Here is a 13,778-nt window from a genome sequence, read left to right on the forward strand (position 1 = left end):
CTCGCCACGGATTTCTCCCTTGCTGGTATGTCTCTGTCTAAGCCTACGGCATCATCTCGGGATAGCTTTTCACGGGCCTGCCCGGGTGGAGCCCTTATCGCAGCTAAAGACCTCCACCAGCTTTGCGTTGTCTGTTTGGGTCCTAAGCATGGTCGGGAAGCCCTGGAGAACCCAGATAACTGCAGTTTCTGCCTCTTGCTGCCTAGGAAACTGCTTAAGCGTCGATTCAAGGTAGCAGTGACACAGTGCTCTGAGCTCAGCCCCACGGGCTCAGACTCGGACAGGGGACACGGTGATGACGACGCGCCACCGAGGGCCTCTCGGGACGCTTCGTCGCTCGTCTGGGCTGACCAGCCCAATCCCGCTTTCCCCGAGGAGGATATCTTCGGGGATAACCTCGCTCTCGCCCACGAACCGGCCGGTTCTGGCGAAGAGGAGGATGCGGCCATTCTTGGGGTTTCAGAGGACGAGGAGGCCTTCCCACCCTCTGTCGTTCCCCAGACTACCGCTTACGCGGCTCTTCCTCAAGCCATCCTCCTGGAGGTGTGTGAACGAGCGGCTGCTCGCCTCAACATCGAATGGCCAGCACCTCAGAGCGCCACCGACCAGGAGAGGAATATTTATGATGGGAAAGTGCTGGGACCCCCTCCCAGCCCGAGGAAACAACTCTTCCCCATCCTCCCGGCGTGCGCTAAGCACATGAGGTACTATTGGAGCGATCCGCTCGACTTCAGACACGGTCTCACGGGACTCGAAGTTAAGGACATGGCAGCTCACGGTATGAGCGACCCCCCCGCCGTCGAGCCTTCTATCGCCAGGCACCTTAACCCCGCTCAGGGTGGGCTGCTCGCCCCCCCTTTCAAACTTTGCCTTCCGAGGAAGTCAGGCCCACGCCAGAATCCCCCTGTGCGTTCGCCTAACCCACCGGTCACGGGACGTCAGTTTCCCCAGGGCAAGGAAAAGTCCCGAAACAAACCGCCTTCACGACATCATAACCCAGCGCCCTCTAACAAACACTGGTTTAAGCCCGCTCCCGCCTAGACCTGCTAATTCCAACCCCACCGACCAAACAAAACGCAAGCGGCATGCCTGACATTCAGCCGATGGGGACTTCCAGTCCACGTTCACGGGCCGCGAGCCCCTTGGATTCCTCTCTCCTTCTAGGACCCGTCCAAAAGACCCCGGGAGTCATTGCATCACAAATAATTCTGTTGGTCTCAAGACACAGCTCCGCTCTGTCCCGAGCGGGGACACTCGCGAGTCACGAAGGGGCTTGGCAAACCGTTTCGGCTCCCGAGTGGGTTATGCGTACAATAATGCAGGGTTACAGATTGCAAATTCGCAGTAAAACCCCCTCATTTCAACGGCATTCTCTTTTCTCACACGGAAGAGAAAGCCTCTCACATTCTGGAAGAGGAAATTTCATCTCTCTTAAACAAGGGAGCGATTCAGGTGGTACCCCCCCAATCTGATGAACCAGGGTTTTTTATTCCCGGTATTTTCTGGTTCCAAAGAAAGGCGGCTCTCTCCGCCCTATCGAGTGTTGAACAAACATTTGAGGAAATACAATTTCAGAATGCTGACACAGGGCGCACTCGCCCATGCCATAAAACAGAACGACTGGTTCACATCAGTTGATCTGAAAGATGCTTTCTTTCACATAAGCATTTATCCTCCGCACAGGAAGTTTCTTCGTTTTGCCTACCAGGGCATATGTTACGAATTCACAGTTCTATCGTTCGCTATAGATCACGGGAGATTTGTAACTAATTTGCGGTATAACTAGTGGATGAAGAGTGGGCCAACAGATAGATCAAATAAGGTTTTTAAACTCTTCATTGACAGGGCTCAATCCGAGGGGCGGGATAAAGGGTTGTCTTTCAAATTCTCTCTGCACGCAATTGGATAGCGCTAAAGCCAATGAGAGCAACAAAAACGGTGACGTACTCAGCGGAGCAAGTTGATATATTAAACTTTTACCGTATCCAGTCCAGCTGTCAACATTGAACATTGAAAATAAGGGAGATTTCCCGGAATCCATCCCCTAAATAATGGATTTTTTTTTTTACACGACCCACAAACTTTAAAAATAAAACACTAATCATTAAAAGTCTAAAGAGTTTATAACTAGCCTGCATGTGTGAGAGAGAAAGAGACAGTATGTGTGTGTTTGTGTGTGTATGAGAGAGAAAGAGACAGTGTGTCATTAAAAAAATAATATCAGAATGTTTATATGCTAATATAAGCTTGCGAGGCAAACGGAGGCGGAGTAGGCTAGTTGTGCGGAGTGCTGGAGATGATTCGGGAGAGGTCCGTGCACCTTACCCAGATAGCAAACTGACATTGAATCAACGTGGAAATATGACATGGAAACAACGTTGATCTGACATTGTTTTGCTCATCGAATTAACGTTGAACCAACGTCAGACGCGTCATTCTTTCAAAACTAACGGAAAATCAACTTGAAATCAATGCGTTGTTTCAACGTTATGAAAGCAATCCAATTTTCGATTTTCATTTAGCTTTTAAGAATGCCACGTCTGACGTTGGTTCAACGTTAATTCGATGAGCAAAATCAATGTTGTTTCAATGTCATGAGAGACGTTGTTTCCACGTTGATTCAATGTCAGTTTGCTATCTGGGTACCGATCAGAGCGCGCGCTGACACGGAGTAAAGCCTTTATACTCGACGAGCGCAGCATGACAAGTTGATCGTTTCGCCACAGCTTTTTTGTAACAGTGCGCGCGGCGCCGGCTGCATCCAAGGATGAACGACTTAAAACCGAACATGTCCGAGCTTGCTCAGAACGTCTCAACTCTTTCGTCATTATGTTAAGCCCACCCGCCGACTCTATACACGATGTGATTGGCCCTACCAGAGTTGGGGTTTTCTAGCTCAAACGTCTATGGAGAGTTGCTAGACCACACTTTGCTGCAAAATAATTTTTGCTGCGGCTAGGGTGCGTCTAGATTTCTAGGCTACCTTTTGCCTACTTCTATCGGACACTTTATTTGCTGCTTTATAAAAGTTTGATAACATTTCAGCAGGAAGAGCTGTTACAGCATAAGCCATGCAGAGCGCAGATGAAGTTTGACGGATGTAGCAACAGTAACTAAGGGGGGCGGGGCTTAGCCAAAGGTGAATTGGTGAGAGTCGCCTCTGGTGCTTGCCCTGGCTCTCACTTTCCCACACATTCATCCTTTTGTATGACTCACGAAAGAACACAGCGATATCATTGAGAACTACAAACAGTGAACCACTTTCTATTACTGTTTGGGTTGTGTCAGCCAGAACGAGGTTTAGTACATGTGCATAACACCAAACATGCACTTGATTTGGTGCCACTTTGGACATCTGAGTGGAAAAGCCTTGGTATTGCCCTTGCATATTGGACGCACCATCTGTAGCATGTCCGATGCAAATTAAGCTTTTCAGCAAGCTCTGAAACAAGACTGACAAAATATTGTCCAGTCGATTCCTTGCACTTGACAATGCTGATAATCCTTTCGTGAATTTTGTCTGTAACATATCGTACAACAACAGAACACTGGTCTTGTGAGGTGATGTCCAGTGTGGTGTCAGTCTGAAGTGAGAACATTTCAGCATTCTTTATGTCTCTCACGATGGTCTCCTGGATAAGCTGCTGAATGGTGTTAATGACAGAATTAATGGTTCTTGCAGACAGTAATGAAACCAGGGCACCTCTGCCTTTTGCCCCAGTTTGATGAATCTTTTTGGATTTTTCAATACATTCCTTTAAATGCTCTTTTAGACAGATGTCATACTTACAAAGGAATTGTAAAGGAATTATGCTTAGGGCACCAAAATGGCTAGCAGCGACACTGTTAACAGGACTATAACCTCCAAAAAGTTACCATGATCAATATTGAAGTCATCAAGTGTATGCAGCCTCATTCTCTGACCTATAGCTAAGGCCTCTTTTGCCAGTCATCTTTACAACATCAACTACACGCTCCAGTACTTCAAGATCTGGAGCAATGGAGATCTTGGAGCAATGGCTCTCTCTTTTAAAGTGAAAATTGTGATTTTTCTCATTTGGCTGCTATTTTCTGCTTTATAAACATGATAAATTCTTTAAATTGAAAAAAAATTTAAGCAATGTTGCTGTATTCTCCTCCTGCTGTTATTTCAACATAGTTGTAAGCAGATTTCCAGCGGATTACGAATCAGAACCTTCCCAACTAGGGGTGTAACGATACACGTATTCGTATTGAACCGTTCAGTATGAGGTTTTCGGTTCGGTTTTCCGTGCACATTTTTGAACCGAACGGTTTGTTCGGTTCATTTTTCCTGCCGACCAAATTTCGTTATTTCAAATGTAGGCGCGTTGCGCATGGTAAGCACACTCATAAAGAGACGCTGGCGTGACCACAACATTGCCCAACATCAAATGGCAAATGTAATGTAAGCGGAACAAAACTGTGCAATAATTCATTGCACATTATCACATCGCTGCAGTTGTGAAGTGTCGTGTGCTCATTACATAGACCTGTCAGTCTCGCAGCTCGCATCAGCTTCATGCGGCTTCAAGAGAGAGAGACACATAAGCTCGGAATTGGGCTATACAACAATATACTTACGAATATATTTACGATTAGATTTAAAAAAAAAAAAAAGATGCACCGGCCCAACCAGACCACGGCCCACCTGGAATCTCCCGGTAGTCCGATGGCCAGTACATGCCTGCTCTCGTTTCATTGAAAATGAGTTACTGTCAACAGGGGATCTCGATGATCTTGAAATTTGCAATCCGCTTGGCACATCACGCAAAATTCACAAAGATTGCACTGTATGTTGGGTTCTAGCTAATGTGCCACCAAAATACAGATCGGCATTACATGTTATACAGCTAGCAAAACTGGTAAAAGTGACAGACGTCCATAAGTATGAATATGCAGCTGTACTAGCTCCATTGCTGTGTAATGTTAAACTCTAGAAATAGATGGCATCTTCATCGAAAGAGTTGGTCAGAGGCACTGTCTTTTGTGTTTCTGCTGGCAATTTGGCTGCTCATGGATTAGGTGGCTTTGTAGAGTCATTTGGAGTAGGTCTTGTTCTGTATGGGCTCAGGTGAAAAGTTTCAAGTCATGAAGTCAGAGAGAGAAAGTTTCCTCAGAGAACCAAAGCCAGTCATGACCTACATGTGCTAACTGTTAATGAAAGTGACAATTTGAGCAGCCACTTTGGTGTTAAAGGTGGCTGTGTCTTGCATGAATTACTTTCATACAGTCACAGGGTTTCCTCCTGATATACTCCACAAACTTTTGGAAGCTATCGTTCCCATGGAGCTTTCTCTTTGTCTTAAAGAGATGATCAGGCTGAAGTACTTGGAGTATTTGAACAACAAGATTACATCATTCCCGTATCAACACACTGATAATGTGGATAGACCTCAGTCACTTCCCAAAAAGTTTCTTTCTCAAGGAACGATTGGAGGAAATGGGCATGAAAATGCCACTCTGCTCTGACTTATTCCATTGCTTGTTGGCAGTGTAGGACCAGAGGGTGATGAAGCACGGGCAGTTTTGATGTAGCTGAAAGAGGAGGTAGAGTTAGCATTGTGGCAATCATTTACTGATGAAACCTTAGACTATTTTGTGTGCAAAATCAGAGATCATAGACAGCCACTGCTAGAGATTTTCCCTGGATTAGGCTCCGTCCTAAACATCATTATGTGGAGCATTATCCCGCTCTAGTCAAGTGCTTTGGACACTGCTGCACGTTTGGATCATGCAGGTTGAAAGCTGTATAACAACCTGATTTTGTCTTTTCATTGGGCTTGCTGCATGCCCAGAACCAATGATTCTTCCTGTTGTTGAGCCAGACTAGGCTAGAAAATTAAAACTCAGTTAATGACCAGCCTCTGTTGATGCACTGATCAACATTATATAAGAACAGCTGGAAATCAACCTTGACTTCGATTTGCTTTATGAAGATCCAGACTTTGACGGGAAACGTACTTCCCTTGCAGACATTGAGGAATTGCCACAAAAAGCTGTTGTGCACATCTCCCCTCCACAAGAGTCCAGCTCCATTGCATCTACGTGGAAATGCAGAATGCAGAGACCTAAAGCAAGACATTTTAGAAAAGCTTGCATCTGCTATGAGTTTAAGGCTTAACCAAGTGATAAAGAGAGTCTCTTGTAGCCAAACATCCATGCTTAGGCTGGAATGGGTGGAAAAACAGCATGAAGTTTAAGATGGGAAACTATAGGAACAAGATGAGACAGGCAGGATGTCAGGAGTTCACTGTTAATGCTGGAAAGAGAAGTAGAAGTAATCCTGAAACTAAGACTTCACATTCCAACATTAAAAGAACCAAGCGAGCAGAAATAAACTTCCTATATACCCAACTTTCCCCCAAGGAGTGGATCCTTCAAGCCTTGAGGAGTTGAGGAAGACCATTGTTGAGGAAGTCAAGAAGACTGAGAAGAACCTGCCCCTCATTAGAAAGATGATGGAGACCACATTTCCCCACATTCCCCATCACCATAGTGATGCCCTGCCCACCAATGAACGAGCTCATGGACCTCTGGTCTGCTCTCAAAATAGAGTCTGAGGTAATTTGGTTCAGCTCTCTCTTTTAAAGTGAAAATTGTGATTTTTCTCATTTGGCTGCTATTTTCTGCTTTATAAACATGATAAATTCTTTAAATTGAAAAAAAATTTAAGCAATGTTGCTGTATTCTTCTCCTGCTGTTATTTCAACATAGTTGTAAGCAGATTTCCAGCGGATTACGAATCAGAACCTTCCCAACTAGGGGTGTAACGATACACGTATTCGTATTGAACCGTTCAGTATGAGGTTTTCGGTTCGGTTTTCCGTGCACATTTTTGAACCGAACGGTTTGTCATTTTTCCTGCCGACCAAATTTCGTTATTTCAAATGTAGGCGCGTTGCGCATGGTAAGCACACTCATAAAGAGACGCTGGCGTGACCACAACATTGCCCAACATCAAATGGCAAATGTAATGTAAGCGGAACAAAACTGAGCTACTCGTTATTGTGTGGTTGTCTGGATGATTATCAGTTTGGACCAATGCAGCTAGAGCTGATCTTAATCAAGCAGCACTGTTACTACACAGCGAAATCCAGTAAAGAAAACATTTGAATTCGCCACTGAAGTAATAACATCGTTGCGAGATCTAGTGAGAAACATTCACATTTCTCCGTTATTAACGGATCAAACAGCGCTGACGTGGAAACCCGCAAAGAAACTTTGTGCCATGAATGAAGTGAACTATCCAGTGTCCACAGATCAGCAACATTCACCATGGATTTACTGTATAACACTACTATCTGTAAGTTTGGCAGGAATAGTAGGCTATAATGCTTTCAAGTAACATCACTTCGGTTTTATTTTGACATTATCAATACAATTGCTGCCCTCAAATGTTAATCTAAACTAAAATAAACCTTTGTTTATAACTACTAAAATATTACATTTCATTTTGTCCAAGGAGCTGTTTTGTTTTATATGCTTCTAAAGTCAAGTATAGTTCAATTCATCATTGCTCAAAAGTTAAAAAATATCATACTTTATGATGTTAGTTTTAATAAAAATATAATTAAAAAAATTAATTAAGGAAATTTCTCTGGCACTTCTTTCTTTTTGCTGTATTTGAAACGTACCGAACCGAACCATGAAACAAGTGTATCGTATCGAAAGAACCGTGAATTTTGTGAACCGTTACACCCCTATTCCCAACACATTCTATGCTGAGCTTGACCGACATCTTCCTCGACCGATGACCTTATTCAGACAAAAGGCATCAAACTGGGAAGACATCAGATGCTCTGGCTGAAATTTTTAAAATCCATGATAAAAAGGTAAATAGATTATAACACATTTCATAGGTTGAACCAGTGTAAAATTGAACAGGTTCAATGATTCAAACGAGCTTTGTGAATTTTGCAATTTGTCCAATTTGTGTTTGCCATTTGTCTGATTGCATTAAATATGTAAAAATGTTATTTGTGGACATATGTTCTGATTACAACATGACATCATTACTTTTGCGTAAACATACATACCACTTTCAAGTCAAGTAGCATATTATCTATACGCATTTTGAGCTATCCGCGTGTCTGTCTACGCCGTCAAATGTCCGAGCGAAACGAAGCAAAATGTCGATCTACATCTTTGGGAGCGATATTTTTTCCTAGGATGGTAGGGGAAGACTCATAAATGCTATTAACCCCAGTGACGGGTAGGTTTAGAGACGGGGTTGGGGTAGGTCATATATTTATATATACAGTAATGTAACATTAAGTCAACAACGTTCAAAAACACGCTGAAAAGCGATTATGCGTGTTGATAGCACGCCAAAAATGGAAATACAAATTGGCGTGTCGTACATATGCCATTTCATGAGATCAGTCTGCTGACTGGACTGTTTAAAGTCAGCTTTATTCAGTAAGCTCTTCAGTATATACAATTCTGTTTTTATCTTAACAGGAAATCGATGACACGCACACCATGCACACTGCTGTTCTCCACGCCCTTCCTGTGTATCTGCGCAATGACGTTTCTGGATTTTTCAGAACCTGCACAAGGAGTCTCCTTAAGTCACTAACATATTCTACTGTGGATTATGTAAACAGTAAATCAAAATACTAACATGCTTTAGGACTTGCTTTTGTTTATTCTATCCATACAGTTTTTGGTCTTCTTTCTCCTCACTAAAAAGGAACTGTATTGCATTTTATGTAAGACATTTACTTTAGCTGCGTTTTAGTCTATCTAACACCACTTAGATTCTCCAGTAATTTGGTGACTAAACACCATCGACTCGACTTTAATGTCATAAGTCATTCAACCCCTAGTGTTCAGAACATGGATTTTATGTTTTTCACCACTTAGAATGAGACCCAAGTCTCCCTTGTAAAATAGGTGTTGGATTTCAATGGGACTTGGTTAAAAAACAGGGTGGTTATGGCGCAGTGGATAAGACACATGCCTTTGGTGTGAGCAACCCGGGTTCGAATCCACTGTGAGACACCAATGTGTCCCTGAGCAAGACGCTTAATCCCTAGTTGCTCCAGAGGTGTGCGACCACTATATATAGCAATTGTAAGTCGCTTTGGATAAAAGCGTCAGCTAAATGTAAAGAAAATTTATCTCAGCTGCTCTTTTCCATGTGTTAGTTTGTGATTAGTGTCTCTTTTTCATCCATTCAGGATGAGTCTGAGTCATGACACAATGACACAAGTCCAGTTCACTACAACCCTGTGAGAATCTCTGTCATTCTTGAAAATGAGGAATTGGCGATGTCATTATCTGTGTTTTTAAGTTCCCCTCGCACTCCTTGTCATGGCTGGTTATTGTTTCTCACACTGTTCTGTTTGTTTGGGTATTTACTTATTGAAATAAAACCTTTGCTATGTTGTCTCTACACCTACCTATATCCTAGCCTGGTAATACCAGACTCTGCTACTTTACTTTGCTTCGTAGACAGAGTCTGGAATGGCATAATAGAGAAGTGTTTTCTCTCTCGCAAGGGGGCACTTCTCTGAAGTTTAAAATCATTGGTTACCCGTAAGCCAATCAGATACATTTATTTATGACGTATGTTATGAACAGATTGTTCATGAATCACATATCTGGGACCAATGCAGCAGGATGTTGAAACGAAATATGGTGGATTATTATTATGATAATAATAATATGATAATAAGAGCGCACCAGGAACGTTCACAGCCGAGGACACCGACTTTCTTGTCATGGCCGTAAAAGACGGAGAACTGACGTTGAATGGGGGTAAGTTATGTCCTTATAGTTATGCATATAGTTATGGCCAAACAGGTCTGATCCGTCATTACTACAATTAGCCTGAAAAAATTGGGTAGCCTAAATGCCCAAGCTTGAAGTGTTAATATTTTTCCTTGTTATAATTATTTGCAAAAATAAAAACGGCTGCATCTGTGTTGATGAGAGAATCAAAAGTGTATGCGCGTTGTGCAAGCTACATAATGGCCAAGCATGCTGGTTTTTGCTGGTATATGTTGCAAATAGAGGGGCAGCAAAATTGTTTTTTGCCTAGAGCGGCAGAAGTGCACGCGCCGGTCCTAGCTGTAAACACTGATGATACGAGCGAAATACCGGAGTGAACATGGCTGTAAATGACTTTTGCTTCAGTTTGAAAACCCCTGGAATGTTCTCCATAACAGAGCGAATTGCATCCCGTGTCTTGTTTCCCATTTCTGCGCGGTTGTTTCGGTTTTCGATTTCTCGAACCTACGTCAACTCGGCGCTTAGCGTCTACGTCACGGCTCTCAGCCCGCCCTCTGTTCGTTGATTGGCCGGCTGTTTTCAGGCCGGTGGAAAACTGAAAGATAGGCCGCTATCTCAGACTGACTACAGGAGCGAAATGAAATTAGCGGAAGTAGGAAGTCTGACGTAGTCAGGCTACCTATATCCACCCATTGACGTGACAAAATGACCAGTCTACAAGGAGTGAGAGGGGAACTTAAATACACAGCTAATGACAAGGACAACAGCTGATGGTGATGATGATAATGAGCATGTCCAGGTGATGCAGGTGCCCCTGACCCTTTTTTATAACTCCGACGTTAATGTGGAAACAAATCATCACAGTCTATGAATTTGTCTGGAAACCTTGAAGAAATGTTTTTTTTTCATGTGGTCACATTTAAATTAGGTTAATTTTTATTATTAATTATAATTATTATAATATAATTTTTTATTGAATTTAAATTAAGAATGTTAAAAACCCTAACTGATTTCATTTTGTATTAAACTCGAAAACATTTACAGTAAGAAGCTTACCCGGTAACATTTCTTTGTTTGCAAGAATGAAAAAAAATTGTGATTACAACAGCAGCAGAGCTGTTAAAGGGCATATTGCAGATTAGAGGAGCCAACGAGTCAATGCATAGAAAAATAATGTAGGAACTAGATTTTCTTTAAAATGTACTTATAAATACGCTACAGAAGCTTCTGGAGTTGTTTTTTGTGAGAAATTTTTACTTCTGAAAATGGGCATGGCGGGCGTAACGCAACGAGCGGGAGAGCAGTCGATTTCAAACAATAGAAAAACAATGGATCGCAATGACATTTCAGATGCTGAGGAAGTACTCGTATGACGGACCAAACCATAAAGTGGTAAAGACTCTGTTTGGGTCTGATCAAGGGGGAACTTGCATATCATAATTAATAATTGATAATTAATAATTATTCATACAGATTTGGATCAGATAAATCTCCCATAGAGGGAAGCTTTGTCAATTTTACCTGCATGCATGCATGTGTGTCAACCAATCAACCAAATCAACTGCAATCAACCAAAAATTAATTGTAATTAATTACATGGACCACGTTTTACAAGTCAATTAATTAGCTCAATTAATTTATAGAGTTTGTGAAAACAAATTCTGTGGCCACAAGAATTAGTTTCCCTGCTCTATAAACACATACCCTTTAAGGTATCCTTGATTTTGTAGCTTTGTAGCTTTTGATCGGCATATCAGAGACCATGTATCTGAGCAGACAGTAAATCAGTCAAATATTGATTTAATAAGGCAGGACTACTTAAGCATTTACTACGTTACAATGATGTATTTACAAACATTAAACACGACGAAACGAACACTAGAAGTCTAAACAATGGAGCACGTGTAAAATTGAGTTGGAGGGAGAGAGAGAGAGGGTTACATTCACTTAGACAGTCAACCTTTCTGAAACAACACAAAAACCTCATTTTAATGCTTCTTAGAAGCGCTAAAAGAAAGTACACTTGCAAAGCATATTTGGTCTGTGTGTGTCGCGAGCTCCTTGCGTGGCCCGATCGGATGGAGGTGCTTTCCTGTGCGCGCGGGTCACGTGGAGCGAGGCCGCAGCGTTATTGCATGGTCAGTCCTTTGCTCCACGGGTGCGGGGTGTCACGTGGCATTCGGCGTGAGTGTTTGAGAGGCTTAAAGTCTTTGAGGTGACGTTACCCAAGGAAAAGTCCACTTCCTTTCCTGGGAGGCGAACTTGGTAGTAAACTTAAAGAAGAGACGAACTTTAGACGAACAAAAGAAAGGATCCAGGGTCGGAACTGACCGGATCCCCGTGACTCACGAGAGTTACATATTGAAGAAGCGCTGGAAAGTTCAGAAGAGAGCGGGCAGAGCCGCGCTCCTACATTTATCACCTTGGAGAAATCCATCCCCTTCCTGTTGGCTGGAGCCAATCGGGGGAATGGACGTTGGACGCGGGAACTCTTGGTTTATTGTCCTTTGTTTGAGAGGACGCACCCCTCGTGGTAAAGGGCCGAATTCTGACTCGTGCGACTCTTTTTCGTGTCGGACCGATTTTCAGCTTTGTCGTGCATTGTTTGTCGTGCAGTGGTTGTGCAGTGTACAGGGAGAAACGAGAGGCGATTAACCTCTCACGATGGACAATCGGATGGTCGGATGAATTTCTGGCATGTCAGAAATTTTGGTCGCTCCTCATGACTATATCGCGCAGTCGAAGCAAAACTACGAACCGATTGCCCTAAACTCAGTGTTTTTTTCCCTCACTGCACCTGCACATGCTAAATCATCTTGATACTAGCAGATGCTTGTTTTGACAATATCTCTGGATACATACACGTAAATAGGCGCAATCCAGGGGGTTATCGCAGATATTACACGTATAGTGTGAGCAGTGAAGTCGCAGCTCGACGATCGGACCGTAAAGTGAGAGCACATAAATCCTGAACTTTGGCTTTGCATCGCATGCGATTTACTCATTGAGTGTGAGTAGGTACCTTGCTGAAATCGCACAGACATCGCACAGTGTATGCCCGCCTTTAGTTAACACTGTGTTTCTGAGCACCTGTATTCTTCCCTGTACCCTAGGATTCTGCCTAGTTTGGATTGTTTGAATTACTGTGTGTATTTGACCATGTGTCTGTTTTAGACTACTCTTGTGGATTGTACTAAATATTACACCTGGATCGCTCATCAAAACGGCGTTAATCTACTAAATCTTCTGACTGTTTTGTGGGACAAAGCGGATTATAACTGGTTCACCTGTCAATCAAACTCCGGGCAAAGGGTGAATTGCTATTGTTCAGAAATACGCTTAGGCCCCCTATACAGGAGTTTGAGCATGGCTCCATTGCAGCTGTTATTTATTAAACATCACTGTATCCTGCCCCATGTTCCAACAGCTCTCAAGTTGTTTCTGACTTACCAGGGACGGACTATACCAATAAGCAAAGTAAGCAGTCGCTTATGGCCCCAGGGAATTAGAGGGCCCCTGACAAATACCAAGAAGCCTATATACATCACATGTTACTTATTAGTTTGCTATCCCATTTATTGTATGGCCTGTCTATAACCATTAAGATTTTAATGTTGTTATTAGGCTACATCTGCTCGAATGCGAGAGTTTTGAGTTACCTATCGCTTAAGGCCCCCAAATCACTGAGTCGGCCCTTGCTTACCTGTAATGGTTGCAATTGCTGAAAGTTCAAGGTTATGACTCACCATCTGAAAGCATTTTGCTGAGTTAGGACCAACACAACTACATTTGTGATCACTTCATCAAAAGTGCTGGGTGTCACCTTTTGTCAGATCAAGAACATCATTTATTTGAAATATCTTTTTTTGTAACAATGTAAAATACTGTCACTTTTGATCAATTTGAAGTATCCCTGCTAAAAGAATGTCTTATTATTACATTAAAAAATAATTACATTTCATTAAAATAAAATTGTAACCCAAACTTTTGAACAGTCTATATTGTATCAAAATGCACATAGC

At 42.6% G+C, this 13,778-nt stretch overlaps 1 pseudogene; it reads left to right on the forward strand.

Annotated features, from left to right (window-relative positions):
- The first annotated feature begins 6,210 nt into the window (after positions 1-6,210).
- LOC148980458 (uncharacterized) lies at positions 6,211-9,444 on the forward strand (annotated as a pseudogene).
- The last annotated feature ends 4,334 nt before the right edge of the window (positions 9,445-13,778 follow it).

Source organism: Pimephales promelas, chromosome 5, assembly GCF_988280905.1.
Source record: "Pimephales promelas chromosome 5, fPimPro1.hap1.1, whole genome shotgun sequence".
In the NCBI taxonomy this organism is placed as follows: Eukaryota; Metazoa; Chordata; class Actinopteri; order Cypriniformes; family Leuciscidae; genus Pimephales; species Pimephales promelas.